Raw genomic sequence first — 18,939 nt, forward strand, 5'->3', positions numbered from 1 at the left:
TTCTTGTCAAGCAAGTTAGCACTGCAGGTGATTGGAGCTTAATCCCTTCAGGAAACTGAGTTCTGAAACTTGGGCCTCAGGATCATCCCACTTACGAAGTAAGGGAGCTGGGATATCTATACACCAGTTCCTATCAGTTTTAGTTAAAGGCTGCTCCTGGGGACATGGTATAATTTCCCTGGCGCGCCTGGCATGCTGTGCACCGTAGAGTTGCTCTGTAGGCCAGAGAAAACTCCCAACAAATAAATCTAGGTGCTAACAGGTCGAAGGTTGTTGTGCTCTGAAGTGTTAAGGATGAGGGGGTCTGAACAGGCCATTGCTTGCATCTTCTGCAGTCCAGATTTTTACCACTCACATTCCTTGAGCCCCAGGGTAGGCTGCTCTACTTTATCACTGACTCTTCAACATCACAAAGACAAAGAACCCACAATAGGAAGATTGGTGAGCCAAGATCTCACTGTTTGCTGCTGCAGTTTGTTCCTAGATGTTCATCAGTATCTCCCTTCTCTTCTGCCCTTTGTAGGACCCCCTTCTCATTGGCCAGCACGTCTGTGGGTTTAGGTAACTTGGCTGGTGGAGTAACCCAGATCTTTATCTCTGAGAGGTCTATGGTTATGATAGATTTCTCCTGTGCAAACTTTGCAACCTGGTGGCTCTGATAATACTCCACCCATAAAAGGCGGTATGGTTGCACAGTTGCTTGATATATCATGCTGAGGTGCTCAGTCCCTCCTTGGGCCCAGACCTGCTTTCTGAGTAGCAAACTCCCTTTGCTGGCATGGGCTTGCTCAACACCTCTGCAGGTTTGTATTGAGGCTTCTCAAATATTCTACAGAGCTTAGCACCATAGGATCGTCTGAGCACCGGGTTGCTTGTACAATAGCTAGACCTGCTACAGAACTCTCTCTTGCTCCAGGACCACTGACTTCATTTGTTAGGGCTTCTATAACCAAACACCACAGGCTGGGTGGCTAAAACAACAGAAATTTATTGTCTCACAATAGCCTTCCAAATATAAAACAATTACAGGGCAAAACCTTTGTGAAAATCAAAGCACTTATAGAAAGGAAACTACAAGACTTTAAAAGCAGCTGGACAGTGGTGTCAAATCGATAACAAGCTACCCACCAAAGCTTATATTAATACAAATTTTTATCTTCTGTAGCCAGAAGGAAAAAATTAAGGACAAGTGCCATTTTTCCCCTCCTGCCCCACAAATTCATCCCAGTGCAAGATAAACCCCAAGAAATATGATCTAAGAATAAACATATATATATATATATATATATATATATATATATATATATATATATATATTTGATTTTAGAGAGGAAGGGAGAGGGAGAGATAGAAACATCAATGATGAGAGAGAATCATTGATCGGCTGACTCCTGCACACCCCCTACTGAGGATCAAGCCTGCAACCTAGGCATGTGTCCTTGGCCGGAATCCTTGGGACCCTTCAGTCTGCAGGCTGACACTCTATCCATTGAGCCAAACCAGCTAGGGCATCCTATTCTTTATCTCATTTGTAATCCATCTCCATTTTCTTCTTCATTTTTGGTGATAATCCAAGGCTACTATACCGAACTCATTTCCCTACCAAATAAAGGCATACTCCTTACCAAGGCTGGCTTTGGCAGAGGGAGCTGTTTTATGAATAGTCCAAGTCCCTGGAAAACAATATAAACTGGCTGCAGTATTTCATCAGAACTGTTCAATATCAGTGATTGGTGGGGCTCATAGTGGATGGCGTATCCATAATTCATAACGCCATCTAAATTGGAGAGAGAAGACACTGTAGTCTCAGAATTTTTATTAAGGAGGAAGAGGAATCTTAGACCATGCCGGAAAGAAATGCAGCTGAAGCATTGTTACGGTTGGATTTTATCTTTACAAGGATAGAAAAGACTAAATAAGTGACTACAGAAGCCAAATTCCTCTACAATACAAAGGAGAACAAATGCATGGCTACTACTGACTAATTTATTTTACTCAGTGGAATAAACTGGGATAACTAACATTGTCTTAATCTATGTATCCTGCAAGACCCAGGATATGTAAAAACATTTAAACACACACTGATATGGCTCAGAGCTTACGAAGAGCTGTTTTGAATTAGAAAGAGCTGGAAATATCTAAAGAGGTCTGCCCAACAGCCCAGCACTATAAATAGTCCAGAGTGAGCCGTGCTTATAGCTCAGGTTGGCCCAAGGCCTAAACTCCTCCCCTTGGGCCGGAGACCCTGGAGGAATGAGGCAGAAATGGAATCTGGGCAATGTCTTACTGCTTCCGTGGTTACTATAGTTTTCTCAGGGATAGCCTATGGGCTGTCAGTAAATATTTCATCTCCCCTTCTCCCTCCCTTTCTCCCTTCTTCCTTCCATTTCTAAAAAACAAAACACCTACAAATCCTGAAAGACAGAAATAAGTAACACAAAGCTCTCCCGGTCACTTTCTAAAGTTAGTTGCTAAGTGCTGGAGATATACAGCCTAATTATTGGTAACTAAATTCATGTTTCAGGAATCTCTGAATGGCTTGTGGGTACACTAATGCAGTGTGGGAAGTGTGATAATGACTGCACATTTCTCAGTTTTGCTGTCTGCCGTCACTCCATTATGATGCCTGTGTTCTGGGTGAGGGAGATGCAGCTCCAAAGAAGTGCAGTGTTCAGTGATCTGACTTAGGTCATGACTACAGTGGTCTGTTAATTATATACAGCTCCAGACCCCCATCCATTCTTATTGCCCACTCCCTTTGCTCTGAGATATACTTTTCAAAGAGTTTACTGAGACATTGTGCTAAGTTCCTCTAGATAAGCAGATTGCAAACTGCAGCTTGAGAGCCACATGCAACTCTTTGGCCCCTTGAGTTTTTAGCAAAGGCCAGGTTAGGAGTACCCTAATTAAGTTAATAGCAATGTACCTACCTATATAGTTTAAGTTTTAAAAATGTAGCTCTCAAAAGAAATTTCAATCGTTGTACTGTTGATATTTGGCTCTATTGACTAATGAGTTTGCCGAAATTTTCAACCTTTGTACCTCTATTGTGATTCACCCGCTTTACATATTGTTGAGTAAATGGCCCAGGGAGTCAGTGTGAGGTGTTCAGGAGGTCCTGGGCAGATTTGACTATTAATGCGAGTCAGTTAGTCTTTAGATGTAGTTTATGTACAAATATATCAACCCTTAATATCAGCAGCTGGGCACCGTGGACACAATGGGGAGAGATAACAGTAGCATCAGAGTACTAGAAGCCAAGCACTGTGTTGAGCACTTAAAGTTTTTTTTAATTCTTTCCACACCTGATGAGGTGGCTCCTATATTATCCTCACTTGAAAAATTAGGAAACTGAGACCTTGATAGGTTAGGTCAACTTTTCCAAGGTCCCACAGCTTGCAAGTAGCAGAACCTAGGTTCACAGCAGGCTGTCTGACTTCATGGTCCACGCTCTCCCTCTGTTCCTCCCCGGCCCTGCACTGCACTACAGGCTGTGAATGGTGTTGGTGGACTCACCCCCCAATCAGAGAGACTGATCCTAGGCTGAGCAGTTCCTGAGTTGAGTTGACAACTGGGCCAAAGTTGGCTTCTGCCCTTCCCTTTAAACACCCTCTTTGTCCCACCTGCCTACCTCCCACTCTCCTCCTTTTTCAGTTCTTCACTTCTACTTGAGACAACATTGCCTCCCTTGGCCCAGGTCTCAATTCTGTTTAGGAACTGTCTAGAATAGCATTGACCAGTGATTCTCAAACATGGTTGATCATCAGAATTACCAGAGTTACTTCTAAAAAGCAAAACCAAGCTCCTTGCCTTATAACTTGGGATACATTAGTAGTTCTCCATCAATAATTGTGCTGATGTTTCCTCAGTTGGAGAACAAATGCCATAATACACAGGGGTCATAGTCCTATTGTGATGGGAGTGGAAAGGTTCAAACCTGGCTGAACACAGTTTAGTTCATCTGGTTCTCTGAAGCTAAAAATTGGCCTACAGCACTGGTCTCTTGCCTGTAGAGAAGAGTTGTGTTTCTGCTTCCATATGTTCCAAAGGGTTCATGTTAGTGCCCAGACATCAGAAAAACACCATATTGGCTTACATTTGGGTGTTAGAAATGAACGTGCTCTTGATCTGTGAAACTTTCCATGATATGCTAGCACATGGAAAGAGAATTGGCACTGGTGATGGAACTTAATATATAGCAACTGCAAATGGTCCAGAGCTGTTAAGAACTTGTAAACATTTATTTAGCTAGCCCTCCAGGCACCTCTATAACAATAGAAAATTAAACAAACTAAATGATTTTATTTAAAAAAAATATATATATATTTTATTGATTTTTTACAGAGAGTAAGGGAGAGAGATAGAGAGCTAGAAATGTCGATGAGAGAGAAACATCGACCAGCTGCCTCTTGCACACCCCCTACCGGGGATGTGCCCGCAACCAACGTACATGCCCTTGACCAGAATCGAACCTGAGACCTTTCAGTCTGCAGATCGACTCTCTACCGCTGAGCCAAACCGGTTTCGGCATAAATGATATTAAAAACCAGAGTCAATAAAGGCTATGCTTTCTCCCCTTTTAAATGTCTTTGACTTTAAAATAAAGAAGTTGAAGATTTCATCCTGTTTTGAAATAATGCATCTGCCCTCACAGGCAGATTTGTGGCTGCTTCTGATAAAGTTAATTCTGCTGATTCCTGCAAGACTTTTTCAGAGTCTTCCAGGTTCCTTTAATTAAGTCTTCATTACTCAAACCTTGGATGTTATGGTGAATTTTTCAGTGGGCCATGAATCCTAGATCATGAGGACTAGAAACTGTTTATTCCCAAGTCAAGATTGTCATGGGTGCTTTATCAGTCCCGGAAGAGGATTAACCAGGGGGTGGTATAAATGTCACACTAAGTCTTCCATTTGACTGTGACAGTTAACAATGTAAGTGAAACCATCTGAATATATAAAGAAGCTGGAGAGATTATCTGCCAAAGAGCAGGCAACTATCTTCCAAATTACTGATGGAAAAGTCATCTTCCTTTCTGTAGCTTGAAATATGATAGAGAGAGAGAGAGAGAGAGAGAGAGAGAGAGAGAGAGAGAGCGCGAGAGAGCGAGAGCGCACTTGCAATCTTCAGCCACACTAAAAAAAAATAGAAATCATTGCTCTGCTTTCCCTGGAGACAGAATAAGGGAGAGTGGGCTTGCATTGCAATGGAGGCATTACAATGAAGCTTTAGGAAGAACTTCCTCATAGGAGGGGTTGAGAAGCACCAAGGATACATGAAAAAGAGGGTCTGCAGCTATCAGTTGATTACAAAAAAGAAGGAAAATAATTTATATCTTGTTTTGACAGTCAAAATACTTCCTAAATTGTTCTGAGAGAAAGATGGCATGGATTTGAAGGGGCCTGGGATATGCTGCCCCCAAGATGCCACTTTGGTATGATTATGTTGAGCTGGAGGCACATGAGAATCAACAGATGCAGAAAGAAACCTTCTCAGATCTTTTCTTATCTGAGTAAAGGCAGAAACTTCTGAGAAATGAATACCCTGCTCCTGTGAGAGCTTTATGGCCATAAAGAAGACAAAAAGTCAGCTCTGAGATGGGTCTTCTAACAAAACTTGCTAAAATAACCTGTATTTTCCATTAGTTTCCCCCATTATTTCCTACTCACTTTTACAGAATTTGCCACCCATAGCCCCAACCCTATTTTCCCTCATTTTGTCTCCATAATATATCAGTCTTTTAAAAAAGGTATATAAACTCTCAAGCCTGTCTGTTTTTGGGGAGTCTTCACTTTTCTAAAAAGTCCTCTCTATACATATCTATAATAATAAAAGTGTCATATGCTAATTAGACCAGACAGCCAAACGACCTTCCAGATGCCCTTCCGAAGCCGGGGCTGCAAGGCCTGAGCCCTTGTATGAATTTTGTGCATCGGGCCTCTAGTGTAATAATACATCTTTCCTCCTGCAAATCTGTCTTTTGTCTAACTTGCAGGGCCCCAGGCACTGAACCTAAGTAGGGTAGAAGGAAAAGGTCTCCTGTTCCCCTGCCTTGATTTATGTGAAAAGAACAACCACAATAGTAAGAAGATACTTTTAGACACAGGACCCTATGGGTTAGGAGATGCCTATGTTTAAATCTCACTTCTGCCACTGATTTAGATATTATTTAATCTGACTCAACCTTGATTTACACTTATATGAACTGGGAATAATAATAATAATAAATACCTCATAAAATAGTTATAATGCATGTAAGTACTTAAGTATGAGGTTCTATCTATCTATCTATCTTTTAAAATATTATCCATTCTTGTGGTTATGGATTAGTGATGACTACTATCCTAAATGACTTGCATTTCTGTGTAGAGGCAAGGAGAATGAATTGACTAACATCCTAAGTTTCCATTAAGCCTTATGACTTCATTGTCCTGTGAAGACTCTAATGATTGTTCAGTTTTATGCAAAGGCAAAGCCAGTTGTATCCTAGATTGTCCAGAAGGAGACTGAGATAGGAGACACTTGCATGCAGCTACCTAATCATATTAGATCACTTGACATTTTCAAATGAGCAATAAGTCAATAAATGAGGAGGGCTGGTCACTGTCATGGTTGTTAATGAGAAAACTGACCATCTTGATAGTAATGAATTCTGATGAGGGAAAAGAAATCACCTCTGGGTAAAACCTGAATATGTGCTGTCACTGCCTGGTTTTTGCCCAACCATTTTCTTGGGCTGGTGTCAAAGAGGAGACTTAAGACTTAAACCTGGGTAAATGTCATCCATAGATGAGCCTGGAGCCATAGTATCTGAGAATATGGTTTAAGGCAGAGCAAGTCAGTGTCACAGAGCTCATTGCTGAGCTGCCTTTTCCTGCCAGGCCTTCAGAAAGGTCAGAAAAGCAAGAATAAACATGTGCTTGGCTTTGCCAGGTTTTCATAGGAAAATTCTGCAACTAAAAGCCCCACCCCTAGCAGTCTTTTAATCTGAAGTTGCATGTAACTGGAAAAGGTAGTAAGATGGAACACCTTTGGGCATGCCCAACCATGTGGCGTAGGAGGTGGTCCTAGCAAATGTGCAAACTTCTCTATTGCTAAAGACAAAGAAAAAAGCCCTGCTGAAACCAGTTTGGTTCAATGGATAGAGCGTTGGCCTGCGGACTGAAAGGTCCCACGTTCGATTCTGACCAAGGGCATGTACCTTGGTTGCAGGCACATCCTCAGTGGGGGGTGTGCAAGAGGTAGCTGATCAATGATTCTCTTTCATTGATGTTTCTAACTCTCTATCCCTCTCTTTCTCTCTGTAAAAAAAATCAATAAAATATATTAAAAAGAAAAAAGCCCTAGTAATAGCTAACACACATCACAGTCCACTGGGAAGGCACCCCAGGGTTAATGGCTGCAGTCTTCTGCTTCTAGACAAGTCGGCCTTCATACTAGGTCAAATATCCAAGTTCAATTCTACTGCTATTAAAAAAATATATTTTTCTTGATTTCAGAGCAGAAGAGAGCAGGAGAGAGAAACATCAATGATGAGAATCATTGATCGACTGCCTACTGCACACCCCACATTGGGAATTGAGCCTGCAACCTGGGCATGTGCCCTGACTGCAAATTGAATCATGATCTCCTGGTTCATAGGTTGATGCTCAAACACTGGGCTGGTGTCAAAGAGGAGACTTAAAACTTAAGGCCAGGCCAATTCCACTTCTTAATCACCTTTCCTGATAGCCTAATGAAAGTGGGTGCTCAGTCCAGGCTTCCCAAGATGAGGATTATAGTTGCTACTTACCTGTACTTTGTAATTTCTGAGAATTGCTCTATCAGAGAAATAGTGCCCAGAGAAATGCAGAGAAAATAATCTCTTTGATACCAGTCTAAGAAAATGGATTTCCTAAGGACTAGGGTTTTAACAAGTTACAGGCTTTATAGGTCAATGGCATCATCTTTATTTCTCACCTTCACCCACATGGCACAGCCAATCAGGCCTTCTCTGTTTCTTCTGCCAACTCACCCACTCCTACGATTTTTCTGTTTAATCCTGGAAGACTTGCCTAATAAAAAGATAAGCCTTGAAACAAATAATGTGCTGAAATGTCTTGGAGAGGAGTTGTCTGAGGAGTGGGTCTATGGCTTGAGGGAAAGATGGGGAAAAAGAGGTAGGCTCTTCTTTCCCTCCTGAAGCCACTTTGGTCCAAGAACATCATGAACTCAGTAACTAGGTATACTTTTAGAAGCTGGCCCTTCTATTTTAGAAATGGATCTGCTGGCTGCTTTAAAAGCTATGTTGCACACCAAGTAGATCAATGAAAAATACTTAGCCCATTTGTGCCCGAGATATAGACAGCTCCCTCAGCAACTGTCAAGGGTAAGAAAGTAACCAGCTCTCCCTGTTTGGTGAAACTAAGATTATCCTGTAGGTACTGATTCCCAGTTTGGGCCATGGCTTTGGAGAAGGGTTGTTGTCTTCCTGCTTCCTTCAATGATCCCTATCATCTAAGTTAGGGGACCCCCAGGAAAAAACAGTGGTGTTCATCTCCCAAGTTTTGCACTCCCGAGCACTGTTTCCAAGCACATCTTCTAAGGCCTGTCTGTCATGGTGGCTCACTAGGGCACTGGGCTGTGAATAATGTGTGTAAGTGTGGGTGTGTGGGGGGAGTATATTAGTTTTCTAAGACTGCTGGAACAAATTTCCACAAACTGGCAGTTTAAAATAGCAGAAATTTGTTGATTCACAGTTCTGGAGGCCAGAATTCTATAACCAAGATGTCAAAGGGCAATGCCTCCTCAAAGGCTCAGGGGAAGATTCTTCCTTGTCTCTTCTGGTGGTTGCCCGCAGTCTTTGACATACCTGGGCATGTCCGTCTTCACTTGGCATTTTTTTCTGTCTCTGTGTCTCAATAGCCTTCTTTTTTCTAAGGACAGCAATCATAGGATTACAACCCACCCAGATTCAGTCTGACCTCATTTTAGCTTGATTACATCTGCAAAAAAACCCATTTCCAAATAAAATAACATTCACAGGTTCCAAGGTTTAGGATTTTCCTTGCTCTGACCTCTTATGCACTTAAAAAAAAAAAAAAAAAAAAAAAAAAGAGGAGACATAATTGACATATAACACTGTACTAGTTTTAAGTGTACTCTCATGCACTTAACAATTTGCCCATTCTGGGCAACTCATATAAGTGGAATCAAACATTATTTCACTTAGCATAATGTCCTCAGGTTCATCCATGTTGTAGCATATATCAGAATGTCTTTAGTTTTTAGGGCTGGATAATATTCCATTATATGTATGTATCACATTTTGCTTATCCTTTCATACATCAATGGACAATTGGGTTGTTTTCACCTTTTGGCTCTTGTGAATAATGCTGCAGTAAATATGGGCGTACAAGTATTTCTTCAAGTTTTCAATTCTTTTAGGCAAATACCCCAAATTAGGATTGCTGAGTCATATGTCAATTCTATGCTTAACTTTTTGAGGAACCTCCATACTATTGTATTTTCCATAGTGGCTGTACCATTTTACATTCCCATCAGCAGTGCACAGTGTTCTGATTTCTCTACATCTTCGACAACGCTGGTATTTATCTGTTTCTCATATTATTCACATCTTGCATTACTGTGGTACCTTGAAATTGACCACAGTACAAACACATGCACCACAGGAATTGGCAGACACCACAGATCAGGATCCCTTACTCTGCTGCCCTCCTTCAGGCCCAGGCAGAGGCCTGTGCATCATTCTTCACCTTTGTTCTTGGCTCTTCCAAGCCCCATGCTTGGCTCCCAGGTCTGCCTCTAGGCCTGGTTTCTGCCCCAAACCCACCCTTGTCCTTCTTCCGTGAAAGGACATGTGCACAGCTCAATACCTCGCAAAGGTCAGAGTCACTGGTTTCTGCACAGACCCTGGGGGAAAACATTTTCCTGCCATTTCTGTTGACGAAAGAGAATCCTGAAACTACAGGATGAGCTCTTATAAAATGTGCTTCCTTTCAACTGTTTATCCACAGGAATCAGAATGTCCTTGATGCCCAGGCAGAGGAAGAGGAGGGCAGGAGGGGTGGGGGAGGAAGAAGAAGCTCGGTGGCTGAGTCAGGTAGAAGAAAAGCTGCTTTCATCACCCACAGCTGCTGCCCTTAGACTCGGATTGACACACATTACACTCAGGTCTGTGTAGCAGGGATGATGGCTTAGATTCTCCCCTATGATGCCTCTTTTTCTGCATTCTCTCTGCCGTCGTGGCCCCTGGAAAAGGTGGAGGTGAAGGCCACTGCAGGAAGGAGGAGACTGAGGCATAAGAGAGGTCTCTGCCAGGCTGGTGGGGGGAAGCCCGCCCACCTGCCACCTTTGGGAGTGGGGTAGGCACAGGAGGAAGGGGCAGGTGAGGATTAGACACACCCACACCTCTGTGACAAAACCCGGGGAGAGGGGCATCATGGGTGGGTTGATGGGTCACAATCATGAGGGCAACAGGGATGGCTGTTAGGGCCAGGAAATGCCGTGGGCACCACGTTCTGCCTGTTTGGGGAGGAAGGGACCAAGACCAAATCTTCAAATTCCTGATCCAGAGCTCTTTATGACAGTTCTCAGCTTTGCTTTTCTTCTTTGATTTTTCAAAGCTGTGTAATCCTAAAGTATGAAAGAAATCAAAGTGAGGCCGCCTTCGGTATGATGGGGAGGGGGAAGGAGAGCCAGAGCCCCACCCTACCTCCCAGCTTCGGAGTCTTTCCCCAGACCCCCGACTCCGAGCACAGCTTGACAATCACAGCAGTGAGATGTGCTGCCTCTCAGATCCCATACCTTGACCTTGTTTCCATAAATAAAACAGGAACGTTACCATGGCAACCCGACTGTCTGTTTAAATTGCCCCTTATAGATCTGATTAGCCAGAATCGACTGTGCCTCCTGAATGCAGTATTCCTTCCCTTTTATAATAAAAGTCTGAACAAATTGTAGAATAAACCACCGGGAAACAAGGTCTGAGCCAACGCCATTAAACTGTTATCTGCTGCTCCTCTTAGACGTCCGTGGGAGGATGCTTCTCAGTGCAACATGGTCTCCAAGCCTGTGCTCTCCTGGCTGCTGCTCGTCACCACTCACTTCCTTGGCCTCCCTTTGGCAAGCTCGTCTTGCCGCTCTGCATGTCATTAGAAAGGACACCCCTGTCTGTAGCATCTGCTTCCCCAGGCTCGGCTGTCATGTGACGAGATGCTGTCTTTGGAGATGGACAGATTTTAAATGACATTCCCCAAGCCGGCTTGTGGAGACAGCCCTCCGAGCAGATGTAGACACGGGCCTCACCCAGCGAGGAGCTTATTAAGGGGCATTAGTTAGTCCGGAAACCAGCGCTAGTCTGCTGTTCTTCCCCAGGTCACAAGAGCAAGAGATTCCTTCCCCAGCAAAACCTGGAGGAGAAGCTCAAGGAGGGTGGCAATGCTGAATTGGTTTGCCCTTTATTAAAAAAAAAAATCTTTTATTGGGAGGAGAGAGAGATAGAAACATCAATGATGAGAGAGAAACACTGATCAGCTGCCTCCTGCACGCCGCACACTGGGGATCGAACCTGCAACCCAGGCATGTGCCCTGGCCGGGAACTGAACCATGATCTCCTGGTTTATAGTTCAACACTCAACCACTGAGCCATGCTGGCCGGGCCTTGGTTTGTCTTTTTGAGTAGGAAGAGTTGAATATGGCTTTTCCCATGATCTGAGGATCTAGACAGAGCCCTGAGTCCCAGATTATCTTCCAACTGACTGGGTGTCCGAAATTCTATGTCTTTTGCTTGAAACACAAATACCCCTAGGAAGGGCAGCAATGTAAACAAGTCCCCAAATTCCCATTAGGATGTCAGGCTGGAATCTTGCTGGGCAGAATGTGTGGAGGAGAGTAGGGAGGGCTAATAGACACCTACCATGTCCAGGACCTGTTACCATGTCCTCACTTAGTCAGCCCAACAATTTTGTGAGGCTTTACTAGTATGTCTGTGGCCTTGTGTTCTTTCCCTTTTGTCCACAATCTCTCTCCTGTCTTGTCAGAGCGTTTTTTAAAACTTGCTATTTATTGTCATTCTAAGTGAAGAAAGATTAACATTTTAAATTGTTAGCATGAATTTACAGTTAATCTTTATATGGTGCAAGCTTAGTTTTAAATGCAAATATAAGAGCATTTAAAGTCCCATCTAGAGTCACTAAAACCACACACATTATATTTCATAGCTCACACATGCATGTAGATTATATTTTTAGCAGAACAATGGAAATGCTACACAAAATGAACTTAACCGTTTCCATTCTCTTCTTCATATGTGCAGATTCTACCAACACTATCTGCCTTTGGCTTATGGGTGAGTAAGGAAGGTCTGAAAAGAAAAAGAACTATGGACTGATTGGCCTTTTTTCTCCTAATATGCCATCATTTTTGGAATCAATTGTCAGTTTATACAGGGAAGTAACCCAAGAAAGAATGTTATAAAGTGCTTGGTGGTTTGTAAGCAAGTTCTGGTTTGAAAGGAGGTGTGGCCTCTTGGGTCTGTCAACACCTCTGTCACAGATATAATAAGAATAATGTTTTGCCCCTGCCCGCCTGCTATAGGTTCTCTCCTTAGTCTGCAGCCTCCTTAGCCACCCACCCTAGTCTCTGAGCTTGGGACTCGTGGAGGCCAGAGTCGGAGCATCTCCCGAGAGCCTTTCATCTGAGAAGTTGAAGGCACTTTGTAGAACTTCTGCCATAGGCCACCTGTGGTTCTTGCAGCACATTTGTAAGCAATGGCTGCCATCGGGAAGAAATTGGTGATTGTTGATGATGGAGCCTGTGGCAAGACTTGCTTGCTCATTGTTTTTAGCAAGGACTAGTTCCCAGAGGTGTATGTATCTACGCTGTTTGAGAACCATGTGGCAGACATGGAAATGAACGGAAAGCAGGTGGAGTGGCTTTGTGGGACACAGCTGGGCAGGAGGATTATGATTGCTCGAGGCCCCTCTCCTGCCAGGACACTGAAGTTATCCTGATGTGTTTCTCCTTTGACAGCTCTGATAGTTTAGAAAACAACCCAGAAAAATGGGTTCCGGAAGTCAAGCATTTCTGTTCCAATGTGCCCATCAACCTGATTGGTGAGCACGCAAGGCAGAAGCTAGCCAAGACTAAGCAGGAGCCAGGAAAACTAGAATAAGGCAGAAATATGGAAAACAGGATTGGCACTTTTGGGTACATGGAGTGTTCAGCAAAGACCAAAGATGGAGTGAGGGAGGTTTCTGAAATGGCTGAGAGAGCTTCTCTGCAAGCCAGACATGGGAAGGAAAAACCTGGGTGCCTTGTTTGTGAACCTGCTGCAAGCACAGCCCTCACGCGGTTAATTTCGAAGTGCTGTTTATTAATCTTAGTGTCTGATTACTAGCCTTTTTCATTTATCTATAATTTACCTAAGATTACAAAGCAGAAGTCATCTTGTTACCAGTATTTAGAAGCCAACCATGGTTATTTTTAAAAATATATATTTTATTGATTCTTTACAGAGAGGAAGGGAGAGAGATAGAAAGCTAGAAACATCAATAAGAGAGAAACATCGACCAGCTGCCTCCTGCACACCCCCTACCGGGGATGTGCCTGCAACCAACATACATGCCCTTGACTGGAATCGAACCTGGGACCTTTCAGTCCGCAGACCGATGTGCTACCGCTGAGCCAAACCAGTTTCAGCAAGAAGCCAACCATGGTTATTAATGATCCAGCCCACCTGGCCCGCAGGGTCCTCTGACAGCCTCTAACCACCCTCCTCTGCACCCCCACAGGACACACAATTCAAGGAATTCCTTAACTTCTTGCTTCTTTCTAGAAAGAGAAATGGTAACTTTTTAAAAAAATATATTTTATTGATATTTTACATAGAGGAGGAAGGGAGAGAGATAGAGAGCCAGAAACATCGATGAGAGAGAAACATCAACCAGCTGCCTCTGGCACACCCCTTACCAGGGATGTGCCCACAACCAATGTTCATGCCCCTGACCGGAATCGAACCTGGGATCTTTCAGTCCGCACACAGACATTCTGAGCCAAACCGGTTTCGGCAGAAATGGTAACTTTTGAGTTGGCCTGTACTAGCTACTTCATAACAACATGTCTTGCCTGTTACCTGTCAGCTGCAAGGCACTCTGGAGTGCTACCACTTCAGAGCTTTACTCCTGAGCCCATTTCATTGTCGTACCTCTGCAGTGGGTTCAGCCAGAGAGGCCCAAGTTTGTGCAGATGTGGCAAAGTTACAGTTCTGTGGTTTCATGTTAGTTACATTATGGTTGCTGTGTAATTAGTGCCGCTTAATGTACGTTACAAAAAAAATAAAAATATATCTATGCCAAACTAGATGTAGTATTTTTGTATAATTGGATTTCCTAATACTGATATTTGTCATCCCTACAGAAAGAGTATTTTTTTAAAAAAAAATAATAATTAAAAAAAGAATGTTTGACCAAATATCTGGACACTGTGGCACATAACGTTGACACATAAAGTGAACCATCCCCTAAGAACATAAGGTGATAGGTAAAGAGCAGAATATGTCTGTGTCCATTTAGCCACATAAACTCATGAGTCAAGGTTAAATCTCATTGCATGGTTGTAGTGGATCCATAGCAGATGTGATGTGGTGGTGGTGGTTGGTAGTGGTGGTGGTGGTGGTGGTGGGGTGTGTGTGTGTGTGTGTGTGTGTGTGCATGTGAGAGAGAGAGAGAGAGAGAGAGAGAGAGAGAGAGAGAGAGAGAGAGAGAGAAGGAGAGAGAGAGAAAATGAATGTGTGAAAGTATGGTTGCAATGGACACATTTCTCTAACGGACAGTGTGCTGTTGGTCTGCATTATTTCTTCATTATCTTCTTCCTAGGGGCTGGGTGATTCCTTTGATACAATATTTGAATCTTGAAAGCACCATTGTTAAGACTTAAGGCTGTGGACACTAGAGTCATGCTGTCTGGATTTGAATTCCGGATTTGCTACCTATGTCCTAACCCCATGACTGCAATTCACTAAACTTCCTTTGCCTCAGCATCCTCAACTGTCAGATGGGGATAAAAATGGAATCCACTGCAGAGTCCATTGTGAAGGTTAAATGAATTAAATCCTGGAAAGTGCTAGAACAGCCCATGATGCTTGAATTGTTCAATATATCATGAGGTTTGTAAGCAGGAGAGAAAAAGAAATGAATACCACCACAGCTTGTGTTCCAGTGAAATAATAGCCATTAACAGATGGCATTGGAGAAAGAACAATGATCGAATCAGGGGACATGCTCTTCCAAATGCTGGGACAGATCCTTCCTTCTAGTCTCATGAGTAAAATCACAGTACAAGTCTGTGCCCGAGGTTCAGTGGGGCTGGGTGGTGGCAGCTCTCTGGGATTGGGGAGGGCTCGGTGGATCTTGAGATTTCTTTCCTGAAGATGGAACTGGCTGGCAGGACCAACTTAGGTCTCCCAATTTCTTCTCTGGCTCATAGCTCTGCTTACAGTGATGCTAGCATCTCTGAGGTTGATAACTTTTTCCTTTTCCAAGTGAACTTGTGTGAGAAGCGGCATCCTTCAAATTGGTTTGCATTTTATGTAGGATTCTCAAGTAGGTTGTGGGTACTGAGATTGGATTTGGGGAATAAAGCAGTAGGGTGGAGTGTGTGTGTGTGTGTGTGTGTACACATGGATATGGGATGATGGAGTGGAAGGACAAGTGGATGCAGTGGTATTTATCTGCACTGGGGAACATCCAGGGGAGTGGCCCTCTTTCTGCTTCCCACTCCTTACCACATTTCTGTTTCCTCTATGTGAAGTTCATGAACAGATCCTCCACAGAAAGTTCAGGAAACATTGACTTAGATCATGGACTGTTATTCCCAATCCTTGTGACCTTTAAAATAGAGCACAGGTCCCTGCTGGGTGCTTAGACTGATTGGAGAATGAGTTCAGTCATTATAGTTACTTTATCAGATGGGAAGAGCTCTTGGGCTTTGTCAGGCCTAAAAGCTGTTAATGATCTCAAAATGTTTTTCCCTAAAGTGGATTATCTGTGGTCACCCTGCTCTGCGCCCCCAGCAGTCTGATCCTATAGCCCAGGCAGGCAACAGGGGTTTGCTAGGAGGGGAATCAGAGTTGCAGGGTAAGTATGAGTGGAGGTGCATTGTCTGTGTAGGTGTAGGGTGACTTTCCAGAGCTAGAAAATGATATGGTCTATGTGTACATTCAAGGTCTGTGTATACATACAAGGTCTAAATGTATATACAAGGTCTATGTGTACATACAAGGTCTATGTGGACACATAAGGTCTATATGTATATCTAAGATCTACGTGTTTATACAGGTATATGTGTAAACAAAGTTTATGTGCATGTGCAAGGTCTATGTTTATATGCTAAGTCTATGTATATATACAAGGTTTATGTGTATGTAAGAGGTCTATGTGTACATATAAGGTCTATGTACAAAGTGTATATGTATATATACATGGTCTATATGTATATATATATACACACATATAATCTTTGAATGACTTCTTAAATTTTGTCTTTTCTCCTTTTCCTTATTATGCATAATAGGAATTAATGGTATAATCTCGCTACATAAATTTGAGAAGATATTGGAAAAAGGAGAGCTGGAGATGGCAAGATTAATCTCCAGTTTTCACTTTGGGATTTGAAAGGGTGGTGAGAGAAGAGGAGAAAGCAAGAGAGAAAGACCAACCTCACATCCTCACACTTCTTTTCAGAGGGGTGGTGGGCAGCCCCAGGACTGCAGAGGATTCTCTATTGCTGCTACAACACATTACCACAGATTTAGTGGTTGAGAACAACACCCATTTATTATCTCAGTTCTCTAGGTCAGATATCTGGGTTCAGGATGACTCAGTGACTCTCTGCTTAGGTTCTTGCAGGTATTGACAGGCCTGTGTTCCTTTTTGGAAGCCCTGGGAATAAAACTGTTTCCAAGCTCATTCACGTTGTTGGCTTAATTCGGTTCCTTGTGGCTGTTGGACTGAGATCCCTGTTTCCTTGATGGCTATCATTGAGGGGCTGGTCTTGTGCCCTTAAAGGCTGCCCGTTCCCATCTCATGCTTTCTATGTGGCCCCCTTATGCTTTAAATATCCAACTTTTCCTTTTTATAGCATCTTGCCAACCTCTAGCCATAGTAAATTTTCTACTTTTAAGGGTTCACATGATTAGATTGGGCCACCATGGACAATCCAGGATAATCTATCTTAATTTCAGCTTCAATTCCCTTTTGTAACTACAATAATATAACATATTCACAGGTTCCAGGGATTAGGGTGTGGACATTTTGGGAGGGGGCATTATTTGGCCTACCACACACTATAAATACTTCATCGATTCTCCTGGCTGCCCAAGAGTGAGACACAATTGCAACCTTTGTCTGGGAGCTCTGCCTAACATTCCCACTAGATGGGCCAGGGAATGTTACAGAGAAAGTGAAGGAACCTGAATATAAGGCACTTCCATCCTGCAAAGTCCTCTTCCGAAGCTCAGGACTTCTGAGCTGGACAGGCTCATGGAGACCAGGACCTGCCTCCTGCTCCAATTTGAGGCCATGGAGGCCCACCAGAGCCAAAGAATTCTGAAAGCAACTGTTATAAAGCCTGACAGGGGCTTTACAGAACACGGACATGTCTCTCAGATCTTGGCTTTTGTGCATTTAGCATGCAAAGGCGGTGGCTCAACCAGACTGCACAGCCTTGAAGAAATAAGTGACCATGGCTTTTTTAGCTCTAGAAAACTCAAATCTATAAAGTTATGGCTCAGGGCAAATATGACTATGACTGTGGCCCCTCTATACCCTGAGGATAGTTGGTCATGATGGCCAGCAAGACACACCCCACCTTATTCTTAACATTCTTACAGATTCTACAAAGCCTGGGTGCCCTGGCGGCCAGATTCCATTGTCTCTCCTTGGCATAGTCAGGACCTCTCTCTCTCAAGCTGATAAGAAGACATTGCTGCTGTGTGAACTGTTCTGGCACCTCCGAGGGAGAAGCCTGGAGAGGAATTCCTCCTCTGCTCATTCTGCTCTGAGGCAAGGCTGACTTCCCACAGGCCAGGGCTGTGATTCAGATCAGCAGGCAGCAGCTGGTTCTGTGAAAAAGAGGGCTGGTTGTTCAGCGGCTCCATTCTCTCACCTCCTCTGCTCACCCCAGGCTCCTCTTTATCTGTGTCTGGAGACATCCAGCTCCAGGGGTTTACATAAGGCAGAGCAAAGCGCTCTCCGCTCTCCCGCTAAGAATCCATCCACCCCCTTCCCCGGGCGATGTGCCTGGGAGGTGAGGAAAGTGACTCACTGCATTTCTGACTATGAAAAGATAAATATCTGGAAAAACTGCTGGATTAACGACAGGGAAAAACTGGTATTTTTAGCACTGGAGGGCAGAGTTAGCGGCTGTAAAGTCCTGGAGGATGGGAGCTTGAATGTTTTAGATGGTGCATTTAGCGGCAGGGAGTTCTCAAGTGGCAAGTGAGGCTCAGAGAGCGTAAAGACTCTGCAGCAGGAAGTGTCCTGTGATGATCTGACCAGCAGCAGAACAGGCTGGATGGGGAGTGTCTGTGACGTTCAGGCAGGGCTGCCTTTCTCACAAACAAAACTCCCCTTGGTTCCCAGGACACATCCTTGCTGGTGCCAGTGAAGTGCTGATGGGCAGTCTAGCACTCTGCCTGGGTAGAAAGAAGCACTGGGCTGCGGGTGAGCTGTGTGTGTGTGTGTGTGTGTGTGTGTGTGTGTGTGTGTGTGTGTGTGTGAGAGAGAGAGAGAGAGAGAGAGAGAGAGAGAGAGAGAGAGAGAGAGAAAGAGAGAGAGAGAGAGAGAGTCTCCCATGGGGTTCCACTCCCCTTGTTGCCATTCTGCTCTTGGGAGAAAGCTAGTCTGTTCCCCAGAGCTCATTCCAATGTCCCTGGTAGGCAT

General features: G+C 43.7%; 1 long non-coding RNA gene and 1 pseudogene across 1 annotated transcript; both read left to right on the forward strand.

Annotated features, from left to right (window-relative positions):
- The first annotated feature begins 713 nt into the window (after positions 1-713).
- Positions 714-14,415, forward strand: LOC118703580. The gene is made up of 3 exons (XR_004983083.1): positions 714-725; positions 9,728-9,737; positions 14,228-14,415. It is a non-coding gene; the product is annotated as an uncharacterized LOC118703580 (long non-coding RNA).
- On the forward strand, positions 12,659-13,487 carry LOC118703579 (annotated as a pseudogene).
- Positions 14,416-18,939: the final 4,524 nt, after the last annotated feature.

Source organism: Pipistrellus kuhlii, unplaced genomic scaffold (assembly GCF_014108245.1).
Source record: "Pipistrellus kuhlii isolate mPipKuh1 unplaced genomic scaffold, mPipKuh1.p scaffold_m20_p_4, whole genome shotgun sequence".
NCBI lineage: Eukaryota > Metazoa > Chordata > Mammalia > Chiroptera > Vespertilionidae > Pipistrellus > Pipistrellus kuhlii.